This window comes from Pinus tabuliformis, chromosome J, assembly GCF_031772625.1.
Source record: "Pinus tabuliformis cultivar Carrire ecotype Pingquan chromosome J, CPIR1, whole genome shotgun sequence".
NCBI lineage: Eukaryota > Viridiplantae > Streptophyta > Pinopsida > Pinales > Pinaceae > Pinus > Pinus tabuliformis.
The window spans coordinates 882,558,022-882,584,086 of record NC_142295.1 but is presented as its reverse complement, the minus strand read 5'-3'; the positions used below and the strand labels follow the sequence as shown (position 1 = coordinate 882,584,086).

Below are 26,065 nucleotides of genomic sequence, written 5' to 3'. Positions count from 1 at the left end.
TTCCAACCACCATGTAAAATAGAAAAGCAAGCTTTACAAAATTAACCCATAATGATAATGGAAAATACATCAAAATTATTTATTGCTAGACAAGTTTCTACAAAACCAAGATAGAAGCAAAGATGCAAGAATGGATTTTGGAGATGAGAATTCTCTAGAGGGAGCTCTTGTTCCATCCCCCTTGCCTTCATTTGGATGTTTTTGACGATAAAACAGATGTAGACAATAGGTGGACCAGATCAAGGTTAAGTAATCACATAATCTGATGCTGAAAATAAGTAAAATAGTCATTAATATCGCTAAGTACACCAAAAGGCTCCAATATTTCACCCCAAGTATTTGGCATGTTGTTTTCAATCTATACCTCTTCTAAGTTGGCTCATATATTTTTCTCTAAAATTCCATAAATATACATAACTTTCATAATGAAAACATATGAAGCAACAACATTTGGACTCATGAACCTGTTTAATAGCCCTGAAAAGACTTGCTCTGTAACCAAAAATGGATTTCTCCAAATATAGAACTAGCTAATTCATATATACTTCCCATAAAATATAAAAGACACTACTATAATCCTTATAAAAACTGACAATCCATTTGTTATTAAGAGGAGAAGAAAATATATTTTATAATAATAGAATTAATTCCAATAGGTCACACACACCCACGTAACAAGAGGTTAGGAAAAAATAGATTTCAATAAATATAGATCTAGTTAATTAACATATACCAAACTGGAAAATTAGCACTTCACTTATATGCTACCAAGAGAAAACTCATGACAAGAAAGGCATCAGATATTATGAATTGAATCAATGACATAAAACATAGTAACATCTGACAATCTTAGTTGCAGCAAAAAGTAGCAATATGCATGTTCTAGTTTGATGGATTAACTAGATAATCCCAACATAGGAGATACATTTATTGAACATTTAGAGTCACTAGATACAATGGATGATACAAAATGGATTGGGAATTGGAGGCTCGTGTACTCTGAGATTGTTGGACAAGAGGCTCCATTTCAATTGGTAGTGTTTGAGAATTATCATCATCATGACTACAATCTCCATCTGGGTCATGGTGAACTATAACATTTTCTTATCCACCAACTCTAGGCTTCATAGGGGGAGCAATTCTGGGTCAAATGATGTTATTTCCCTATTGAAATGGATCCTCTTGAGGCGACACACTGCTTGAGGTAGCTTTACTGTATTCAAACGCATATAATAACATATGATTGAATTGCATAGATTTGTATGGTTGTCACATCTCACCCTGATTTGGGGGTGCAAATGGTTGTCTCGTGGTCTCCAAATTTCCATAAAATACTATGTTTTCTACTTGAAAGAGGCCATCAAATTTACAATACTTTGCTAAAATTAACTATATGGTACCTTGTGGTCTTAGGGCTCTTCCAAATCTATTGCAAAATTCACATAACAGCCGGAAATTTTAGTCCAATTTGGATTTACAATCTACCCTCATATTGTACAAAAACATTATACTACTAATATCACAAAATAAACCCCAAAAGCAAGAATGAAATTCAAATGCAAGCAAAGGCACAAGAGAATTCATTTTACCCCTATGGTAAGCTTTGACCTAAAGTTGGATACATGCCATTGAAAAAGAGGAAAACTTGTGGAAAAAAAAATCTGTAAATTAATTGTGTATGCAGATTTCAGACATAAAATAATAATCAAATGAGGTTTCTTCAATTGGTTATGACACTAGTATACACTCTACATCCCAACAATGGAAAGGTTGTGCTCGAAAAATTGATAAAGTCAAAACATTATTTTCAATCACAACTCATAAGGGCAAGGAAGTACATACAACGTTGGTACACACATTTGCATATCTAGAAAGGTGAAACTGGAGAACAAAATCTCCATTCTCTATTTAGAGACAGATTCATTGCAACCTGAAGTAGGATAGAAAAGGCCAAAGGAATTGTATAGGAAACCATATGAAGGAAACATTTGATATGCCTCAAAAACTTCACATAACAAGCTCCCAACTTTTATTAGTGCTGGAAGATGAAATTTTATAAGCATTATAGAGATATAGATTATGAACAAAAAAGCATACCAAATGTTTCATTCACTTCCATTTTGTCTAGACTTCGGAGTATAAGATGGAAATGATTAACCCTAGTACGGGCATTTAGTTCTATCACTACTACTTGTGCAAAGAAAATTCATGCCAAAAAGCAAGGTTCTTTCGAGCAAACACAACTCTCGCTTACAACAATATTCACAACAAGTACAGGGTGGCCAACATAATTTAATGTGTTACTTAGGAAAGAGACAAGAGGCCTAATATCACTACTTGAATTTGGTTCAACATTGAGCGAAAGAGGAATTGGAAGAGAACAATCATCAAAGGTGCTTATCAGAAAATGATTGGCTTAAATAAATGGAAATTTATATTAATTTCAACAAAACAATCACCTTCTAAGCATGTTAAAATAAAATAAAATAGAATAAAAATCCTTTGTAATGTGCTTCTTGACACCTTGCAGATCTTTTCATTTGAAAGATCACTTGGGATAAAAAATCACAATGGTGACCTAAAAGGTAAATGGTCATTTCATTGAGTTTCATAGTCCCTAATTGACCCTAGTGTAGGACCTTTCAGCACCACCAACAAGATAATGGCTAGGTAATTTGTCAATTATGTGAGTAACATTGGGTGGCATAAGCCATGTTTAATGGTCATGATAGTATGGTGATCCCTGGTTGATATGGTGATGGTTTAATTCACCCCAAGACCTCTTGCATGCCACAACACTTAACCACTAGCTAACCCACTAGGCTAAATATAGAATTAGACACTGTATGTCAACCTTTTTTTCATTTTAGTTTATTAGCAATATACATGCGTAGGTCACATATATTCTACCCTAGGTTGTAAGAGAACCTCACTTTCCTCTATGCAAATAGAGTGAATGACATGAACCATAATTTTACGAACTCACAACAAATAAGATTGTTCTCACATTATAAAAAGAAGTTTTAACACACTAAGTGCGTCAGAGGATGGTTTGAAAACAAATGTAACAAAACCAAGGACACCCAACATGTTGAGATAAGCATAACCTTGGTTCCCAATATGCTCCTACATGAGCATACCAGAAAATACAATACAGACTCATATTAATAGAATAAAAATATCATGCAACGAAGAATGAAAAAGTTCCCACAAGTCTACAAAGTTCAAATAAATTCTTACTAATGAAACTTATGTAATTGGAATAAGTGAAATAGTGAATGTGTCATTCTTATTCTAAACTAAGAATGCTTTTAGTTCATGTGAGCTTCAAGAGAACCCTATAAAGGAAACAAACAAGTAATATTGACAATGTGCATTTTGACACCTATAGAGCACCTTGACTAGCCTCAAGATCAACAAGGAGAAATTTCAATCCTTTTCCTCTATGAGATTTTGCTAACTCTTGATATGTAGCTCTAAATTCCTTTCCACTATCTGTAGTAAAATTAAAAAAAAAAAGGCCTTGGCATCTGGGTTGTTGAAGAATTTGATTACGTGAGGATGACTATCAGGGTCCTTAGTCAAAACTACTACAAGGGGCATACTAGCTTCTTTGACAAAATTCTCTAATGAATCAACATTGAAATCCTAAGAGTCAGAATATCACTCATCAAAAAGCTTAAATAGTCAAACGAATGGTAGGTTTATTGCAGAATCCTTCAAAGGAAGGATTGTAGCATCAAATGTATGACCAAAATCATAATATGAACATAATGTCTCTGTAACAGTATTGAAATTGGTATATTCATCACCCTCAAAGTTTGAGAACACTCCAACTATAAATACTTTCTTGTCACCAATAAGGCTAGTGGCCTCTTCTGAAGATCTGATTTCCATAGATGCAGGACCAACCTACTTTTTCAAGTACTTCACAATACCTTCTACTTCACGAGGACCTTTATAGTCTTAAACACTTGACCCTCCCTTCTAAATGATCTTTAGAGTCAGAAATCCCTTGACATCATATTCACTAGCCAAATCTTTATTTGTTTCTTCATTAGCATCAACTTTAGACAAGACAATGGGTAGGTCGTGATTTTTAAGACTAACTGATTTGTGTCGTTATGATGGAAATGTGTCTAAACTGTCAAATGAAATATTTTACTTAGAAAGAATTATCTTGGATCTCTTTTATGTTCTTTCATTAAGATTTCTACACTTGGCATTTGCAGTGATTCCATTTTTGTTCAGATCCAATTTTCTAAAATCTAGATGGTTAGAGGAGCCTAAAGAAATTTTTTGCGACTTTAGACACCATATTTACTATAGAAGTTTCATAGCAAGCCATCACAATGTTGAAAGAAGCTTGATATAACAAGGATTTAGAATTCTTTTTGTAGAAAAAAAAAATATTCTATAAAAGAAATAACAATCTCACAAGGACCATAGAGCTCATTAATCTGGGCTATCTTCAAAGAAAAAGAGAAAATAAACAAAAAGAAGCATGGATTATTAGGTGACAAGCATAATCCCAAGAAATTTATTTTTTAAGTCTTCATTAAAGGCAAAGCATCTACAATCAATTGCATCAGAGAAAAATCAACATCGACTTCATACCTATAGTCGACCATTCTACTAGAGAATCATCTCCCTATGTAATTGTGGTGCAGGGTCCTCCAAAGGTTGGGAAGGTCTCTAGTTATAAAATCACTTGTAAAGCATTACATCCAACATAATATTTCATACATGTGTGGTCCAATAACTATTATATCAGGTAAACAACTACTTCTATAGCTTGTGGAGTGTTCAAATGATATGGATTCTATGATTGATGCAACCAAATTTGTTGGCTTTGTCTTGCTTCTCATAGATGGATGTTATAGTTTTGAAATGGAAACCTTTGAGCTCTTGAACATTCTTCAAGTTCATGGATTTCCCAAAGTTATGAGTGTTCTTACACATTTTGATTTAAATGATGTTAAAAAGAAGGGATTGCGTGAAAAGATAAAGTTATTTATGCACCAATACATACTTGGGTGATCTCTTATATGACAAGGATGTTGTTTACATAAATACAATGATTATATGGTTCAATTCTCCAAACCAAATAATGAATATGAAGATTCAGTTGAACAAAAATAAAAGGGAAGAATCCTGATGTGGGTGAAACCCTTACAAAAACACTTCGGAGTACAAGGTACTTGGTTGGCGAAAATTGGAGCAAAGAATTATCTAGTTGTTTAAATGAAAGTCTATTGAATGCTCTATGCTCCATTCTATTTGTTAGTTAGTCGCTTCTGTTGGATAGTTAGAATTATCCGAATGGTTGTTGGCACTTGGTAAGTTGGCATTGATGTCAACCAAACTAGCATTGAGGTTAGAGGCAACAAATGTTGGCATTGATGAGCATGGTGTTCAGTTGGAGTCTCATGGTTGCTACAATATTTTGTAGAGAATCATCGTAGTAGCAAGCTTAGTGGAGAACCTATAAAAATATGACTATGATGGTTGTGGAGTCTCAGACTTTGGAGGATATTAAGTCTCAAGAGATCAGATTAGTTTCTCATGAAAGTGGCATAGTTGGAAAGTCATGCTTGGAAAGATCTTTCGAACAATATGTGGAAGTCATCAAATGATCGAGAATAAATCCTATTGAGAAGTGGAGAAGGCAGTAGGAAGTGGAACTGCAGAGCAAAAGGGAATGAGATAGTGCAGCGACAGATCGGGTTTACATTTCTGAGCATTTGTATTGGCCTCTATTTTCAATTTGAAAATTGTATGAAAATCATAACAATGGATAGAGAAAGTAGTGGCTTGCATTCATAAGAGGTTGGTGCCTCTCGGAAAGTGGTGGCTTGCTATCTGAAGGGGGTTGTGGCCTCCTATGAGTGGGTGCTCATAAAAAAATTGATGTAATTAAGTGGTTGCTTAATTTATATCATAATAACAAACAATTTGGGGGTTTTCTCCCTTTCGGTTTCAACGTAAAAATACCTGTGTCAATATGCGTGTGTTTCTCAATTGATGAATTGTGTACTTATGTGAATAGTTTTCTTTATTGTACATCTATATTGTAGTTTGTATGCTCTTGCAAATAACTGGCACAAGTCAAAGTACATATAAGAATTGAGCTTAAATTTTAATAACCTCGTTGTTACTGATTCACCCCCCCGCCCTCAGTAATTCCTTATTCCAACAGCTTCTTGGTAATTCTCTATGGTAACCTTATTAAAGTTTATAATACCACTTCATTGAAGTGTTTTTCAAACTTTTTTCAGTTATATTTGATTCTCGGCGTCATGTCTGGATTTTTCATTTTCTTACAAGTATAATGTGCTCAAGGGGAAAGCTAGAGAGAGATAAGAGAAAGTGTGTGGGCCAGTTGTACATTAATAAATAGAAAAATGGCAAGGAATTAGTTCCAATTGTTCATATATATTGACTGTCCTATCTCCTATTTAAAGTAATCTTCAAACTTTACACTCATCTCAAAGTCATGATATTGTATTGGTAATTCCCATTTTCACTCATTCAAGATACAATACATTTTCACTCATTTCAGATATAATTTGAATTTTTGAGCCCAGAGTGTACCTTTAAGTGCTCTCAACATACTTAAGGCTCAAGAGTGGTTTCAAGTTAATTTCTTGTTGATGAGGCAAATTTTTGTTTATGTGAGATGATTAGGCATGTTATCACTAAGAGGAAACCTGGATGTGGGAAAACCTTCAATGTAACCTCGAACCTCTTTTAGGTTGAAAGTTGGCCCTTCAACTTGGAGAGGGATCTCTCCCTAAAACTCAACTACTCCAAGTCACTGTAGTAGTAGGTTTTTCAATTAAGTTCTATGGCTAGATTTAGTTTGTAGTGTGAAATTTGGTTGGGATGTATATAAACACACCATTCGGCATGGAGTCTAGTTTTATCAAATGATGTTATAGATCTAATGAGCAAGACACAAAAAGTAGGGTAGCAATAACTCCTTTGACAATTTGTGGAATTTGGAAGAAGAGAACTGAAGAAAACAATATTACAACTGATAGAACAAATAAGTATTAATGACTGAGAAATAACAAAACCAGAGCATAAAGAATCCCAATTTCAAATACTAAATTTTCCAGACATGAAGAAGACTTTTCATAAACAGAGAAATAACAGACAAGGAACTACAACACATGAGTTTTCTGCAAATGCTCATCAAGTTGTAATATATTTAAGATCTGCTCAAATACAACAGAATTCTAATGTTCTTACAATAAAATCCATCTTTTTTCCCTTCTTCAAAAATTGTCTTTATAGGAAATACTACAAACTAAAACAAGTTTCTAGCAAAACTTAATTACAAAATTTAAAAATAATAATGTACTTTATCAAATACATGCATATAGAAAACTTCCTAATCCTATCTGCATCTAAAGATCATGTTGTTTTTAGATTCATGGCTGGATATAAGGATCATCAAGTCGAATTTGGTGAGGTGGCATCCAAGTCAACAACTGTCCATGAGCTTTTTCCTCACAAAATCTTGAAAAATAGGGTCCAGTGATCCCTTTGAAAATCCAAAACTGTGGTAGTTGTTAGAAAACCAAGATATGTTTTATAAATGGGTCTGTTTTGGCCAAAATCCTCTTTCGGTTTTGAAATATTCATTCTCATTTGTTCGGGATATGATTTTTAAAACAATTACTAAAACATGATTACAAAATCCTGAAAAACAACCTTTCAAATATCTCTTTGAATATTTCAAACCGTAACACCTGTTAGAAAACTGAGAGAGGTTTTTCTAAATGGGTCCGTTGTGGACAAAAACCTCTTTTGGTTTCGTAAAATTCATTCTCATTTTTCTCGAAAGCGTGCTCGAAATTACTGTGTTGTACAGGAAAAACAGAGTTTTAACTAGCCAATTTTATCGAAAACGCTGATAAGCCCATTGTTAGCGAATTTCTTCAGAAAACATTATCGGAACATGAAGGTGCTGATAGCCTCATTGTTAGCACATAGTTCTGAAGAAAAACTGTGAAACCATCAATAAGTTGATAATCTCACTGACAAGGATTTCCCTGTTTATTACAAATAAAATGTGAACGCTGAAACTGTTAGTATTTCCTGAAAATTTTTAAAAACATAGTTAATGTGATAAAAGGGCCTTTGATGGAATGCCTTTCTAGAAGGAGAAAATCATTGGAGGCACATCCATAGCTGGAAAGGCATTTGAAATCTGTTGGGTTAATCCTGATTCCTTCTCTCATGCTTGTGCATGATAAGATGTTGGAATTTATTGTAGTGGTTCATTCAACTTATATATGTTATGTTAAGTTGGGTGATATCAAATTAGACAAGTTAGACTTTACAACAATTATCCACACTACTTCCTTCATAGTTATAACATGTGACTTTTTCTCATCTTGTTGGGTTGGGTGAGAGTACACTGACTTATAGTCCTGGGGTGTTATGAACTTTCAATTCTCAATGAGCGAAATTCTACTACAAAGTCTGATGTTGAAGAAAGAAGAGTTTATGATGCTTTATGTGGCCAAATGTTTAGCATATAATCTTTGTTTGCAAGCATCATATGTCCTAGCCTCCCTCTTAGGACTTGAGCTATGAGCTTGTTGAGTAAACTTATGGTTTAAGTACAGATGCTAATGATGATGTTGTGGGCTTAATATTGAGATTTTATATATCATAGGATTCATCAAATTGGAAACAAAAGTGGGATTGTGCTCTCGAGCTATGTTGAAGGAAATACTGGATAGATTGTGTCATTTTCAACCTTTAGGACAAGCACATTGAGATTTTTACCTTTTTCAAGGACATCTAAGTTTATATAAGATATTACGATATGGAGCATATGGTGTTTCCATATTGTTTAATTTTCTACTTGGGTGCTAGTGTCAATTCTATTAGTTGACAATTATAGATGAAAAAAAAAGTAAAAATATTGGAACATTTTTCTCAACGTCGTTACTGCTAGCTTAAACTTGTTATCAAGACTCATTTAGAGTCCATCTTTCATGTACATGATATTTGACATCTGGTGTATGTTTTCTGCCTTAATTTTTCCTCCTTTGCAGTCATTCTATTTTGCATGTTTGGATCCAGGCCTTGATTTTCTTTTATAGGATATTGTTTATGTACTAGAGGCTAGGGGTTATACTTGCAAGTTCATTTCTCGTGAAATGAGATACAGTGTTCAAGTGAAATGCTTGTTGTAAGGTGTCAGATGTTGTGGAGTAGGGTTTTACGATGCCTCAATATATGGGTAACCATACTATGATGTTTTACAAGTCATAACCTAACTATGTGTTTCTCCTTATTAAATCATGAGATGGTCAACACTCAAGTTTTCTTTTAGGTTTGGTTGAAGGGAAAGCATTAGTCTGCAACATTCTAGGGGCTTAAGAATAAATATTAAATGAGATTTAAAACTTATAAATGGGTTTGGTAATGGTAACACAACCTGAGGCTTTTAACTATGAATGGTTAGGAAATATGGACGTTTCCCAAGTGAGAGAAGAATGCATTGGAAAATAAAGGAAAAAGAGGAAATTTGGGCATCCTTCCGAGTGCCAAAAAATTGTAAAAGGAAAGGAATCAAAAGAAACATGGTTGACTATAAGAACAGTGAGACACAATCGTGCAAGAGGGAGGTAATATTTTTTTGTTTGAGCCTTTGCAAATTTCTCTCAGCTTGTTGGAATCATAGACATCACATTATCTCTATCTCTTGTTCTTAAATTGGATCATAAGATGTCAATCAAAGATTATGGGTTATGCTAGTTATAATACTAGTGAGAAGTAAGAACATAGTCAAATGAATTTTAGTTGAATGCCTCTTATTTAAAAGCTTGTCAAATTACCTGGAATACTTCTCCACACTTAATGTATTTAAACAAAACCTTCTCCACTATATCCCATAATTTTCATCAACAAATCCTTGCTCAGCCGAAAATAACAAAACCCTAATCATTATCTAAAGCATAAGAATAATTTTCTTTAGCCCCCAAAATGAAAACCAGTAAAAATACTTGGAATGTTTGTCCACATTCAATGTTGGTAAACAAACCCCTTCTCTACTATATGTTAGTCTCATCTCTACTACTTCAGTAACTCCAAACACTTCAGATAAAAAACAATGCCAAATGGATGAGAAAGACTATGATAACAGTCTATGTATTTCAAACTATTCCCCAATGATGGAAGCAGTTGGTGCAATTCACCTTGAATCCAAGCTCAAATGATGGGCTTAGAGATCAAATCCCATACCATGGTAATTGGCCTAGAGATTCAGTAGAAATTATTGTCCAAGAAAATAATTGTCCCACAAAACCTTCACATTTTGTTTGCAACATTCCATCACGAACCCACTAATACAATTTGTCTCATCTCCTTCATTAATAGAAACAACCTTGACAAGCTCCTTCTATTCCCAGAATCATCATCCATACAAATAGCAGGCATTGATGCGATGCAGTAAGGACTACCTTAGGAGGTACTACTTTGGGAGGGATTGTCTTGGGATGTATTTATCTATTCAACACCTTTGTAGGTTTATCACTTGGACCGGAAAATCTCAGAACATCATACACTCACAACTTCTCCTTTGCTCAACCATCAAATCTAACTCTTGGCTCGAGACATCGAGGGACATATAACACTCGACACTTCTCCTCGACTCGAGACATCACATCTAACACTTGGCACAACCCTTTCACTCAGATGAGTATTGCCTCTATTTTCCCAACAAAATAGAGGTTTTGAACAAAGGTTGCTTTGTCGCCCAAAAGAACAGAGGTTGCACCCTTGATTCCTCCCATGGGAAGGCCAAGATACTATGCCTATTTTTGGCCTCTACTTGGCCAATATATGGTATAAACAATACCTAATTATATGTATATAACCCCTTTAAACCCTTATATATAGTCAATATATTATTATTATTTTCCTCTTTTTTTATGCCCCAATGTGAACGCACATGGTATGGTATTGTTTCATCAGTGACGCCCCCATGGAAATATTACCAAATTTGTGCCTTCCATATGCAAACAGAAGTCGTTGATGAAGCCTGCCACCCAGGTTGTCACTTTCCCAAAAGCCTACTGCAAAGTTGGCCTGAGACTTCAACTCAATTGGATAGAGCTTCTTTTTTTGGGTGAGATACCAATTGCAAATTCCTACTTCAAAGGCAATACAGAGGACTGAGCAACGAGCCATAGGTTGAAGCCCTATATAAGCCCCAATCCAAAATTTTGCAAGCTCAAAAGGGGACTCAAAGCAAGGAGATAAAAGAACCAAATTGTCAAAATGAACAAATTGCCTCCACTCTCCCATAAATAAATGAATTTCATATCAATTACATTACGAACCTCCATGAATGAGAGGATTGAGCTTTGTACTTCCCATGCATAATCCATTTTTTCCTCAAGAGTGAGCAATAAATATAGTATACCTATGGGGGATAATATAGGGTACAGAGGGTGGTACCAAAGGTAATAATGTGATGTAAGGATAATAAGTAAATGGGCCATAGTTAATAAATAAAGTGGTTAACCAGCATTATGCAAGGGACCACAATTAGTTAGGAAATAATGTGATAAGCTCATAGTATTGGATGTATGGTATTGAGAGACCCATGGTATTATATGTATGAAGCCTATATAGAGGCTAGATGCTCTCCATTGAGATATGTCATGTATTGTGTATTGACAAGCATATGACTTGTGGAGTATTCTCCTTCCTTAAGGAGTGATTGTATGGTGTTACCCCACCTCAAGGGTTTTGATATTAATAAATATTTGAAGCTTCTATGTTTTGTTCTTGTATTTCTCTTGGGACTATTTGCAGCTATTAGGCATATTTTCAATTTTAATATATTTTCAGGTTAGATCTACTACAAGTGGTATCAGATCTCGTTCATGGGAAAAGAGGGGAGAATTTTTTTTTATTTCTTTTTTGAAGATAAAACTTCGGGTCTTTATTAATATCAAAACCCTTGAGGTAGGGTAACACCATACACTCACTCCTTAAGGAAGGAGAATACTCCATAAGCCATATGTGTGTCAATACACAATACTTAACATGTCTCAATGGAAAGTCTCTAGCCTCTATATAGGCTTCATACATACAACACCATGGGTAATTACCATGGGTCTCCCAATACCATACATCCAATATTATGGGCTTATCACATTGATTCCTAACTACTTGTGGTCCCTTGCATAATGCAGGTTAACCACTTTATTTATCAACTATGTTCCATGTATTTATTATCCTTACATCACATTATTACCTTGGGTACCTCCCTCTGTACCCGATAAGTATCCTACAAACTTCCGTCTAACTTTTTGAATTTACATGAGTCTCTTTGACTTTTCACATTCTATAGGTGACTCTTGGACTTTCACTTTACATTACATTTCTCATATTATTGAAATTACATAATTATATCCACAAATGATGTGCAAATGATGACTCATATGACACCTTGACAAAACATGACATGACATTGATGACGTGGACTTGATGATGATGTGTCAATGTTAGGCCACTCTTTCTGTTGCTATCTTTGGGTCTTCTTGAAATATAGTACATGCTCTTCCTCTTCCTCCTCCATAAGGCTTGAAGGTAGGGAGTCTTCACTATGATCTTGATCTCCAGTTGTTGTTGCAATCTATTGTCCCTTCATATTCTCATTCAATGATCAACTTGTCCTTGCAGCTTCATAAGTGTCCTCTAGTATAGTCTCTTTTCCTCAATCATCATCCTATCATGTGAATATGTAGTACCCGCAACTGGAAATCACTCATTACAAGACAACATCAGCTCGAAAAACTCCTAGTCTAACATGCTTCATCAAAATAACTGATGGAGCTAGAACTAGGTATTGAACTAGGAGGAAGGCTCAACAATTGCGCAATGCAAAATTCCAAAGGCTATGAGTGGAGGATTGGGGCTTATGACTGTGCAATGCATAGTTCTAGAGGCCTATGAAAGAATACTGCGCAACTGAGGAGCTTAGTGGGGCATACTTTCTCACTAAGACTACACAACTGAGGAGCTTAGTGGGGCATACTTTCTCACTAAGACTGCACAATTCACAGTTAAGGAAAGAGAGAGACCAATAGATTGCGTAGTTCAAGGAGCCAGGGAGGTAGCCTGTAGATTGGGATTGCATAATGCGCAAATGGAGACTAAAAGGGAGGCTTGATTGCATAGTTTTGGGAGTTAAGGGTCTAGGATTAAACACTATGACTGCGCAATGCGTAGTCCTTAGAGGTAGGAACTATGCATTGCACAATTCCATGAGGCCAGGGGGCATGCTTGAGGCTTGAAACTACACAATACATAGTTCAACGAAGTTGAGCTTGGTCAAGTTGGTTGGGTAGGAAGCTTTCTAGAATTTGGCTAAGTGTGGGATCGATGAAGTAGATATGAAACCAAGGTTGGACTTGAACATGATCACACACTCAAAACAGCCAATGACACAACATCAAACACTCAACACTTAGAAACAACATGGTCCCCTTAGTGTGATGAAATAACAACATACTCCTCCAAGTGCGACACTTATGATACACTTTGCGATGACAACGACGACACTTGCACGATAGTGCGTGAAACTTTGGGAATGGGCCTAACACGTGTCTATATGATAAATAGGACCCATTGACACCAAATTTTCCCCTTGAAATGAACCATAACTCTGCTTTTATGGTGAGGAACACTTCCCATGCCAAAAGACAACACTTGAGTTTTCTTGACAAAGGGACTAGAAAACTTATAGAATATACATAGGATGACTCTTACTACTAGAAACCATAACTTGAAAGGTCAAAGTAGGATATAAAATTTGAATGTAAGTCAAAATTTTGGAGGGTGTTGTAGCAGCGACAACACTTTGAGACACACTGGTAGAACTCCAACTTCACTACCTTGGTCTAATATTTTGTGAAGGGTCTAGTTCTTCAGGAAGTATTGATTCAAGGTGTGGATTACTCTAGTTTTCCAAATTAACCTGGTTATAGATATAGTCCCCTCCATTCCTTTCTTGGTTAAAATGCATTCATAAGGCTATCCACATCACAATTGTTTCGATTTAGGAGAAGGGTAACATAGTTCATGAGCTTTAAGATATTCAGAGTATGAGTTTTCATATTTGATGTTGCTCTACTATTGGTAGGCCTAGACAGCAACCAGACAAAGTCACTACAGGAACACAAGCATTACTTCACTTCCAAAGAGCCTAGACAGTACCTTAGTGAAGTTGCTTGCTTCACCTCTTTCTGCAAGAAGCCTTTCTCCTTTTTCACCCTTTATTTATTTTATTTATAGGACTGTGCTTCGGCACTTATTATTTCAAGGGGTGGAAGAGGGATCCCAACTTATTGACAGTAGAAGAGGTTATTAACATGCTCGTTATAAATTTCCCCCTTGTCCTTCTCTATTAAATTGGATTAGCATGCAAAACATCGAAACATACATAACTGAGCTTAGAAATGAGGTTCCTATAATAGATATGGGTATCATGGTTCTACACAGAGCTCTCCTTACACAAGGATTGTATTTTTCATCGAAACATCATTGACCAAAAGGTATGGACCAATAGGAAGAAGGACTCAAGGTTTTTCAAATGTTGTAGTGCCACAAGCCCTTTTTCGTATTGCCACATACATTGGAACCAAGCAAAAAAATTCCACACGGGGTTTACTCACAAGGATGAAAATCATGGGAAAGACTCAACATGATAAAAAAATGAAGAAACTCGATACAAAGAAAGAAATATGTACAAAGGGTAGGGCCATAGCCCTTGACTGTTATTAAAAATATTGTTTCAAATCTTGGCCACTAACAAGAAGAGAGTCCATCTTCCCATCCAAATATTGGAGATGATAAGTGTGATAGCCAAGATTTTCATAAACTAGATAAGTTCCAATCCACATGGATTGGAACTTAAAGTGTTTCTCCTTCTCTTCGTGGGATTTATCCCACTTCAATACCAGGTCTCCCACACTGAATTCCTTCTTCCCCACATACTTCTTGTCAAACCATCTCTTGATGTGGTTTCGATGAAGAAAAAAAAATTATTTTGCTTTCTTCCTTTCTTCCTATAGCTTTAAGAGAGTGTCTATCCTACTCTGAACCAAAATACAAGGCTTACCCCGAGACTATTGTGAAAGTTGAAGGGCAGGGAGGTAAATGTTCATAGGTAGGATGGATTCTCTTCCATATACCAAAAAGTAAGGAGAGGCTTTGAGAGAGGGTTTAGGCATGACATGGGAAAGACTCAACATGATAAACAAACGAAGAAACTTGAGACAAACAAAGAAATATGTACAAAGGGTAGGGCCATAGCCCTTGACTGCTATTGAAAATATTGTTTCAAATCTTGGCCACTGACAAGAAGAGAGTCCATATTCCCATCCAAATATTGGAGATGATAAGTGTGGTGGCCAAGCTTTTCATGAACTAGATAAGGTCCAATCCACATGGATTGGAACTTAGTGTGTTTCTCCTTCTCTTCGTGGGATTTATCCCACTTCAATACCAGGTCTCCCACACTGAATTCCTTCTTCCCTATAGACTTATTGTCAAATAATCTCTTGATACGGTTTCGATGAAGAGAAAAAATTTCTTTTTCTTTCTTCTTCTTTTTCCTGTAGCTTTAAGAGAGTGTCTATCTTACTACGAACCAAAAGACAAGGCTTACCCCGAGACTGCTGTGAAATTTGAAGGGCAGGGAGGTAAATGTTCGGAGGTAGGATGGATTCTTTTCCATATACCAAAAAGTAAGGAGAGGTTTTGAGAGAGGGTTTAGGCGTGACACAGTCAACCCATAGAGCATTCACCGAAGCATTGTGCCAGTTCCTCTGTTTAGAGTAAACAGTCTTATTGATAATGCAAATAAGTCTTTTATTGGTTGAATCAGCAAGATCATTACCCTATGGATAATAGTTAGATGAATGTTTAAATACAATGTCATTCTCTAATGCAAAATCATAAAGTTTAAGCGATGAGAAATAAGTTGCATTATCAAAAACAAGTGATGTCAGAAATCCAAACCTAGTGATGAAATTTTGTAAGGAAATTGATGACTTCTTGATCATTCACTTGTTTGAGAGGAACTGCTTTTGTCCATTGTGTGAAGTAATATGTAGCAGTGAGAATATAATGGTGATGCTTCGATGAGTGTGGAAATATTTCATTGATGACGTCTAATCCCCATTGTTGGAAAGGCTCTTCTACAGCAATAGGTTGCAATGAGGCAGCTGGCTTTCTATCTCAGCCAACACATTTCTGACAAACTGAACATTTGCAAGCATAAGCGTGAACATCCTTGAAAAGTGTGGTCCAATAGAAACCAACCCAAATAATCTTATGCGTAGTAGTGTCACCTACATAATGTCCATCGACTAATCCATTTTGAAGATCATGTAATACCATTTTTGAATCAGGTGCTTCTAGACATCTGAACAAGACCCCGTTATGTTGCTTCTTGAAAAGAACTTTGTGTACCCACTGATATGATAGGCTTTAAGTCTAGTAGCCATCTTCTGTCTCACCAATAAGTGTGAGGTCAGGGTACCATGCTCAAGATATTATTTCACATCTGCATACCAATAGGTGGATGCATTAGTGAGGGTATCTTGTTCAATGTTATATATTTCAATTTCCTGCTTCCATCCAAAAGAATCATCTTCAAGTGTATTGACCACCTCTCCTGCTAGTTGGCATAGACCATGGCCTTTTATCGTGTGAATTGGCTTGAACTCAATATTGTACTCTTGTAAGTTTGTCATCCAGCTCGCTCTTCTTTTACCTGGCTCTTGTTGAACAAACAACGATCTAACCGCCAGGTGGGGCACAAAGATGATAACATGATTTTTAAGAAGATAAGGCCTGAAGTGTTTCACCGCCTTGTACATTGCATAAGCTTGTTTATTTTTGGTGAGGTAGTTTAATTCAATTTCTTGTGAACGAGGAACAAGCCACTGATGGAGTTGGTGTTGCACAACCAACATGTGTTGTCATTCACAAAGAGTATGAGTGGGAGCTTGACCATCAACACTCAGCGAAGGATGACCCTCTTCCGTCTGAGCCCCCTTCGTTCTTTCCTAACATCTTTGGTGAGCCTGCCATCCATAATTTCTCATATGTGTCTTCATATATAGATGCACCCATTATTGATCACTCGCAGGACTCGCCGGATGTTGGTCCATCATTTAATAATGAAGAGGATAAGTTATTCGTTGAAAATCCACTTGATCTTTCATCTATCTTTTCTGAAAACATAGATGATGAGTTTGTTTTCTTTTCATCTACCCCTCTATTTTATTCATCTGATCATGAGGATGCCGATGAATTCATTGATTTTTCTGATCGTGGCAGTCGTGATCCGTTTCTTTCCATATTTGATCACAATCATGACTCTATCGCAGTTGATCTTTCGAAGCCACTGTTTCATGATGATATATCTAATGATGAATTTGAAACACCCAAGACCATCAAGGCACTTCAGCCTGAGCTGATGGTTATGTCAGGTCCTCGCTCTCTTGGGGTTAGTCTCACTTCCGATCATGAAACTATTCAATCACCTCAGGCTCCTCATCACTCATTTGTATGCATTGAAGATCAATCTCACACACAGATCATAATTCCTCCACTCAAACTGCATGATCCCATCACTCATGCATTGGAGGAACCTTACATTGCAAGCACTCATTCACGACACAAGTTTTCTTTATTTCTTTCGTTTTTCTTCCATGTCACAGTCAAGAGTGTGCTTATGTTTCAAAGTTGCACGCAGTGTCGCACAACACTATGATAAGTCCACGGACTACTCATCATGCACTTGTACTCACTTATGTCCTGTGGGAACTTTGAAACACGAAGTGTGGTTGTCTTCATTGTTATATCTTTCTTGCTTGATGGTTCGCACAACTGGGTTGCTTGCGGACCAAGCTTTCACCAACATGGGTCAACCAATGCGCCGGTGGCTGCATTGGAAATATCACTTCATGTGATTAGGCCCATGCACTGTTAGTGTAGGAGTAGGAGTAGTGTTCGCTTTCAGTTGTTTGCTTGCATGCTTGTTTGCTTACATGCTTTGTTTGTTTGTTTGTCTCCTTGCTTGTTTTCTTACTTGCTTTTCTTTCACTTTCACTTTTGCTTTTGCTTCGCTTGTTTCGTTCATAGGTTAGTTTCACATGAAACCATGTATGACTCTTGAAACGAGCTAGGTGAAGTAAAAGAGGGCTTATACAGCTACCACTACTTGGTTATCTGTCACCTTGCCTCTGTATGAAGAGCTTGTTACTTTTAGTCTGTGATACGTCGAAGGAAAATACGTATTGTTCGAAGTGAACCTTGGTGAAAACACAATGCTTGCGCACTAACTAGTGTCACCCTCTCTAGTCAGTTGTTTTTGGGTTAACCTTTGTTAGCTCAATCAAGTAGAGTAAGGTGAGGGGGGAAACCTTAATAGGCACGTCAAAGATATAATAAACTACTTCTCTGCTGGAACAACCTCTTCTGCTCTCAATAAGTCGAGATCCCTCTTCCGCCTCTGAAATGAATAAGTGTTATGCACAATTGAAAAAATGAATAAGGCGAAAGAAGAGAAAGGCTTCCTGCGCAGGGAGGTGATGCAAGTAACTTCGCCGGGGTACTGACCAGGGTCACTAGCAGCGTAGCCATGCTTGTGTTCTTATGTGACTTCATCAGGGTACTGTCCAGGATTGTTGGCAGCGGAGCAACACCAGAGATGAAACTAAGATGCTGACGACTATACTGCTTGTGCACCAATATACCCCTCAACCCCAATCGAAACAATTATGTTTCCTTGGCTTGGAATGTGTGTCAATTGACTAAGAGTTTGGCAGATGCTACATCTTACAATCAAGCTAGTGTGAAACCAATATGAGCTGAGAACTGAACAATACTTCTGGAGTTGTTACTTGCTTTTCACAAACAAGGTCCATTCACACAGCTAGAGTTCTACCAGTGTGTCACCAAGTGTTGTAGTGGCTACAACCACCCTCCAAAATTTTTCCTTAGCTCCGTTTTGGAGCCTCCCTACCAACTTTTCACAGCAGCTTATCTTTCTTCGTCAATTTCACAAGCTTTAGTGTTTTGCTTGCACAAAGTTCACCTGTCAATCACAGCTTAATGCATTCCCCTCACAGGCTAATCACCTGGACTTGGTCCAATTGCAGGCTGAGCATCTCCCCCAAGAAATTTTGCAATTTTGAAGGGCAACCAGCCTTCCCTCCAGAGATTGCGCAATCCTGACTGGCAGCCTGCTGGGCTCTAGAATTGTGCAATTCTGGAAGTCAACACTCACAGTGAAAATTGCGCAATTTTCCCCAGCAGGGCTGCTCAGCCAAGAATTTGCGCAAATCTGGGGAGCAATCAACTGCTCTACCTAGAAATTGCACAAATATCCTGGGCAACTAGCCCAGCTCCTAGCGCAAATCTCTTGCATGGCTTGCTCAAGCCATGTTGTCTCATATGAGTACATGTATATTGTAATGTAACGTCATGTCAAGTGTAAGTCAAGTATTGATAGTTGGATGTAACAGTCATAGAGTAGATGAAGAATCATGAGGATAGATGAACTATCACAAAGGGGAATGTCAAGGGTCACCCCACCCTTTGATATAAATAGAACCTCGTAACTTCTTGTTAGGCTTTTGGTCAGCCAAGCTTCCAATAAGACTATCTTGGAGAGAGCTTAGATAGTATTGTAACGCGCCTTGGCTTCTCCACTGCATGGAGCTAGTACATCTCTTTGGAGGAGCAGGCGGATGTGGCTGTAATGTTCCACTCTTGGGGCTAGTAGGTGTACATGGATGTATTGTATGACTGGAACTTACACTTCTTTATATAATAAGAGCCAGCATGTTGCATATCTTGTATTGTATTCCAATTGTCTTGTTTACTCTAAATGGCATATGTATTTTCTTTCTTACGCATGCATGTATGGACTGTTTTGTATGAGCATGTATAAATCTTTCTGAAATGTGTTGATTGATTTAACCATCACTTTGGATTGCCAATTGACTTTCTTTCCAGCTTGTGATGCATCTTCGCTCGTGATCCAAAATGGATCTTAAACCCTCTAAACCTCTAAGTCTTCAAATATCGGAAAACATTATCGCATGGAAAAATACTAAGGAATGGCGGAAAACAGAGTTAAACAAAGAATGAAGTCTCGTTGAACTAGAGCTGTTGGATCGGACAGATCAACAATCCAAATAAAATCGGCAGAGGCATATCGGCACTAACCCTTAGTGAGTTACAACTACGATCTAGTGATATAACGTGGACCGTCGGATCAACGCACAGATCAATGGCGGAGACCACGTATATCGCATCGCAAATTTAAAAGGGAAGGACTTACCACAAGCCATAGACACAAGCGATATGTGATATTGCGATAGAATGGTAGGCCCGAAAGGTTTATAGACGCAGCCTTATGTTATTTTAGTTCCAAGGTAAATGGTATTTAGGGCGGACTTCAGGCGATAAGCAGTATTGGAGAGGCTCCGCCCGATTCCATACACCAGCTAACACGTAGCACACTGGAGGAGAGAGAAAACCACCTTTTTAGGCGGGTAATCTATGTGCAAGTGGGCCACCCGAAATGATCATCAGCCGTGGATTATCAATCATTGATCGGACGGTGGACGATGAACGAGTTGTTTTACGGACCCGATGGGGTTATAGATGAGGAACTATAAATTTTGAAATTCACTAGGCAGCGTTTTGTCGGGTTTTTCAATGTATTCTTTGTATTTCTTTGTATTTCCGATAAAATGAAATAAGGCCCAAATATGTATTATATCGGGGGATTTGTGCAGAGGAAGACCGAATGGTCGGTTTCACCGTGCCCGCCCATCCTTCCATTTCTAAAAGAAACTGTTCTTATGCCTTAATCATTTTGCAATGAGTGTTTAACACTCGGCAGGGAGATGAAAGGACAAAGGCTGGGAGGCAGAGAGCCCAAAAAGGAAGGTGAACGGACAAGGCCGAAAGGCTTAAAAACCACTCAATGGTAGAGACAGGGGAGGGGAAGCAGTTACTCAGAGACAAAGATTCAAGGAAAATGCAGCTACGAACAGTTGATTAGAGGCACTAAGAGGGAGAGTCTGTGTACTCTTTAGACTCGAGGTTTTTCAAGTGAAATCCCTGTGTAATATCACTGTTGTTGTGTAATGGCTCTGATTGAGCTCACACCTGTAAACTCTGCTCTTGAAGACATAATATAGAGGTCAACACTGAAAGCTGGACCAGGAGACGTAGCCAGGAAGTCTGGTGAACTCCTTGATTATTTGTTGTGTTGATGTGTGTGTTTGTTATGTTTTCTAACTGCTCATTGTCTATATTATTCGCAATATTTTCGATCCATTGCACTAAGTAATATAGGCATTCCTAAACATGAGTCTATATTACCTTAATATTGATTTAAGATCTCATTTTCAGATCAAGTGGTATCAGAGCATTTGGTTTTGGTTTTATTAAGGTTAGACAAGCTTGTGCTAGTTTTGAATGCTAGCTGGATTAAAGCTCAGACTAGGAGAAAGAGAACTTGTTGAGGCTAATCCAGAGATTGGAAGAGTCTATTCTCAGAGGAGAATAGCAAAAGAAAATCCATTGGGATCAGAATCTCAATTTATAGAAATTTTTAAGGCACTCCAAGCCATGGTGGAAGAGATGTATCTGGAATTTAAGAAGGGTCAAGGTGAAAGCACTTCAACACCTAAACCAGATAAAGGAGCAAAGGAACCTTTTCTAGTTGCCCCTCCAGAATGCAAAGGAAAAGGAGAAATGCCTCCTCCACCATCTCCTCCATCATCACCTTCGTCATCCTCATCATCTTCTAGCTCTTCTAAGAAGAAGAAGAAAACTTCCTTAATCAAATTATATGTGAAGTTTGATTTGCCAATTTATGATGGAGAACTCAATGCAGAAAAGCTAGATAATTGGATAAGACAAATTGATGTATATTGTAGGGTACAGAACATTGATTCAGAAAGGAAGAAGATTCAGCTGGATAGCCTTCGACTTGGAGGAACTGCACTAGTATGGTGGGAAGGCAAGACACAAGCTGATCTGCAAAAACATACTAAAACCATTTCTACCTGGAATAAATTTGTATATGCTATCAAAAAGCAATTATATCCTTTAGCTTACATGCAGCAGGAAATGATGAGTTGGCAAACTCTTCGTCAGTTGAAAGGTCAGAGTGTACAGAGTTATACTCAGGAATTCAAAAAGAGAGCTTTAACTCTAGGTATATCATTAGACTCACCTGAAACTTTATTCAAATATATAGGTGGTCTTCATATCTATTTAAAGCATACTATTCTCATGTTTAATCCCACTAGCTTAGATGATGTATCAGTTCAAGCCACACATCTAGAAGCTAGAGGTAAGAATGTAAACCCAGAGGTTGGGGGATCATCTAAATATTTTGTAAGCAAGAGTAAGGAAAAGAAGAAACTAAAATGGAAGGAGAGGAAAGCAAACACTATACAGAAGGATAAACCTTCATGCACTCATTGCAAGAAAGAAGGACATGATGAGGCACACTACTGGCTTTTGCATCCAGAATGGAGACCTAAGAAGTTCGGTGGAAGGAAGAAAAAGAATGTTGCTGCTATTCAGCAAGACTTGGGATCAGATTCAGGCGATGAAACAACAGTTACAGCCACAGGTATTAAAGGTAAAGATTCTGAAGCATCCACAAGTAATTTTGCACAATCTGTTGATAATGAAAGTAATGAGAGGGAAAGAAATGAGCTTTTTCGTATTAGAGTAATTTCCAAACACAATAAGATTGAGACTTTGTTTGATAGTGGATCACAAGTAAATTTGATTTCTAAAACAATTGTAAAGAAGTTGAGATTACAAACAAAACCTCATGAGAAGCCATATCCATTAGGTTGGGTGTGTCATAAAACAAAGCTACAAGTAACGAGACAATGTAAACTTAGGATTTCTATTGGATCAACATTTGTAGATGAGGTTGAGTTAGATATAGTTCCATTGGATATATGTGGTATTGTTTTGGGAAGTCCATACTTGTATGATAAGAAAGTTTTTTTCTATAGAGCTGAGAATAAGTATCAACTCACTAAAGATGGAATAGTATATATTGTAAGAGCTCATAAACTTAAATATAACTATTCTCTTGTAAACTCAGGGCAGATGAAAAGAATTGTGAATTCAAGTAAGCAATTTTTACTAATGGTTTTAAAGGCAAAGGATCCTGAAAAATCCAATGCATTTGAAGGCTATGATTCTAAACAAAAAGCTAATTTAGTTAAAGTTGTTTTGGAGTATGATGTTATATTTCAAGAACCTAAAGGTCTGCCACCCAAGCGAGTAATAGTACATGATATTTATTTGCAGCAAGATGCTCCATTACCTAACATTGGAATGTACAGGTTGCCAGCTTTAGAGAATGCAGAAATAAATAAGCAAGTACAAGAGTTGCTCGATAAAGGGCTTATACGACCAAGCACATCACCATGTGGATCTCCAATCGTGTTGGTGAGAAAGAAAGATGGTTCGTGGAGAATGTGCATTGATTATAGAGAACTAAACAAAATAATGATCAAGAATCGTTATCCTCTTCCTCGTATTGATGATTTATTAGATCAATTGAAAGAAGCAGTTTACTTTTCTAAGTTAGACTTGCGAAGTGGTTATCATCAGGTCAGATTTGCAGAACAGGATGCATGGAAGACTACTTTCAAAACAAAGCAAGGACTGTATGAATGGTTGGTTATGCCTTTTGGCTTAACTAATGCTCCTGCTACATTTATGAGAGTTATGAATGATGTACTCAGACCTTTTATTGATGACTTTGTAATTATTTATTTATATGACATTCTTGTTTTTAGTAAGACATGGGAAGACCATGTAAAGCATGTAAAGTAGACTTTAGATGTTTTAAGAAGAGAAAATATCTATGTAAAACTGTCAAAATGTGAATTTGAAAGAACATCTTTAAATTATTTGGGTCATATTGTAGGGGGTGGTGAATTGAAGATAGATCCCTCTAAGGTTGAAGTCATTGTGAACTAGCCTAAACCTAAATCTGCTACAAAGGTTAGGAGTTTCCTAGGGGCAGCATAATATTGGAGAAAGTTTATTTCAAACTTTTCTTTGATTGCAGCTCCATTACGTGCTTTAACAGGATTGAAACAGGTGTTTCAGTGGGGAGGAAAATAGCAGAAAGCCTTCGACACCTTAAAAGAGAAAATCAGTATAGCACCGGTACTAGCACTGCGAGATCTTCAATATCCATTTTAAATTGAGACAAACGCCAGTGACTATTGTGGAGTACTAAAGAAGGTATGTTTTTGATGATTATTTCAGTATCTTTTCATTAGAACTTACAAACCTTTTGCATCATGAACTAGGAAAATGATAAAGAATTATAATAGACCATGTGAGATTGATATGCAAGACAAAGACGCTGACAATTGTCATTTCCTTATGCAGAAAGGAGGAAAAAAGAGAAGTTGTCGTTCCAAAGGAAAGGACAAGGACGGGTTAACCACTGTCCCTTTGACAGGAGACCAAATACAAACAAGGCAAAGAAAATCAAAGCGAATCAGCCCGGGAAAGGAGGTGGAGATATCAGCTCGGCGCAGAAGAGAAAAGAAATCACTGAGGACTAACGGTTTAGCGAATCCCTCGGGATCCTTGATCCTGAGGGATAGTTGTTTTATCTATTTCTGCACTTAGATATCTCCGTCGTCACCCTTATAAAAGGGGCAGCACTGTTAGCTTGGGAGAGAGTTAGAGACGGTTATGCTTTTATGTAATTTCCTTTAAGATCAAAACTTTGATCATCAAGTCTCGCTAAGAACTGGTTTATTGTAATTCTATCCTATGCATTAATACAAACTTGGTTACTATTTCATCTCTGAGTCTGGAATAACTTCAAGCGGTGTACCCCTGGAGGCTAAGGGCCCGGCCCTGGAGGACACTTGCTCCTGTATTATTACGTTTGGTTTATGCGTGGTTTGCTTATCGACGTCATTTGGTAATCTGGTGTGTTTTATAAGTTTACATCACATGCTCTGTTATGATTAATTCATTAAGGTTTCTACAGAAGGAACGATTGTATTGACTCTGCATCATATTAATGTTCTTTTAGGAGTTGATCCAATACTACTAGTCTTTACAGAATAACGTTGTTGTTCCATTCTAGAGCCTTTGTGTTGTATACTTGTTCATTAACGTTACGGAATTCATTTTGGAAGTTATGTTTTTTGTGACTGTTGGATTTATGAACAATGCTATTCTATTTTGAATTGCAGTCGTATTCTTTCTAACTGAGATCGATACTTGGATCAGATTACTATTTAAGTGTGATGTGTGTGTATATGGTTTTCAAGCGATGTTCCATAACTTATCAGTAATCAGTGCTGTTCCATTGGTGTGTGTTATTCTTAAGAGTGAAAGATTGTCGTTTGATTCCTTTAGATTACGATTAATGCATTTGATCTGATAGAGTAAGATTGTTACTGCTTGTGAGACTAGTTGTTGTTCTATTTCCTAGCTGTTGTTCCATTTCGGATTTTGTTGTTCCATTTCAGACTTGTTGTTCGATTTCTTAATTGTTGTTCCATTTCTTATCTGCCGTTCCATTTATTGGTGTTGGTGTGAAGAAAGATCTTAGGCTGTAGTGAGCATTGGCATCTACTATCTGGCTCCCAGATCCACAATCTGTTCTCTGATTTCCTTTCCCATCAGTTTCCAAAGGGATGGGTTATTGCTACCGAACCCTTGACTGATAAGTTGATTAGTCTTTTGAATGTGTGATTTAATCTTTTGAAGTAGTTAAGCTGTAGACAATCATCCATTTACTCTTGTATTTCTGAACACTGTACTACTAGCATTACTCTAACAAATGATAGCCTCAGACTGAGACACTCTTTGAAATAACAAAACGTTCCTGGATTGACATATTAATGTGAGGTAATTAGAGGTGAAAGAGACCCTTTTTATAGCTCTGCAACTATGCCATGGGAGCAGTGTTGATGCAACA

At 37.0% G+C, this 26,065-nt stretch overlaps 1 pseudogene; it reads right to left on the bottom strand.

Moving 5' to 3' along the window:
- Nucleotides 1-3,456: 3,456 nt before the first annotated feature.
- The window catches only part of LOC149229491 (protein disulfide-isomerase pseudogene), a 66,520-nt pseudogene continuing 43,911 nt past the window's right edge, over nt 3,457-26,065 (bottom strand).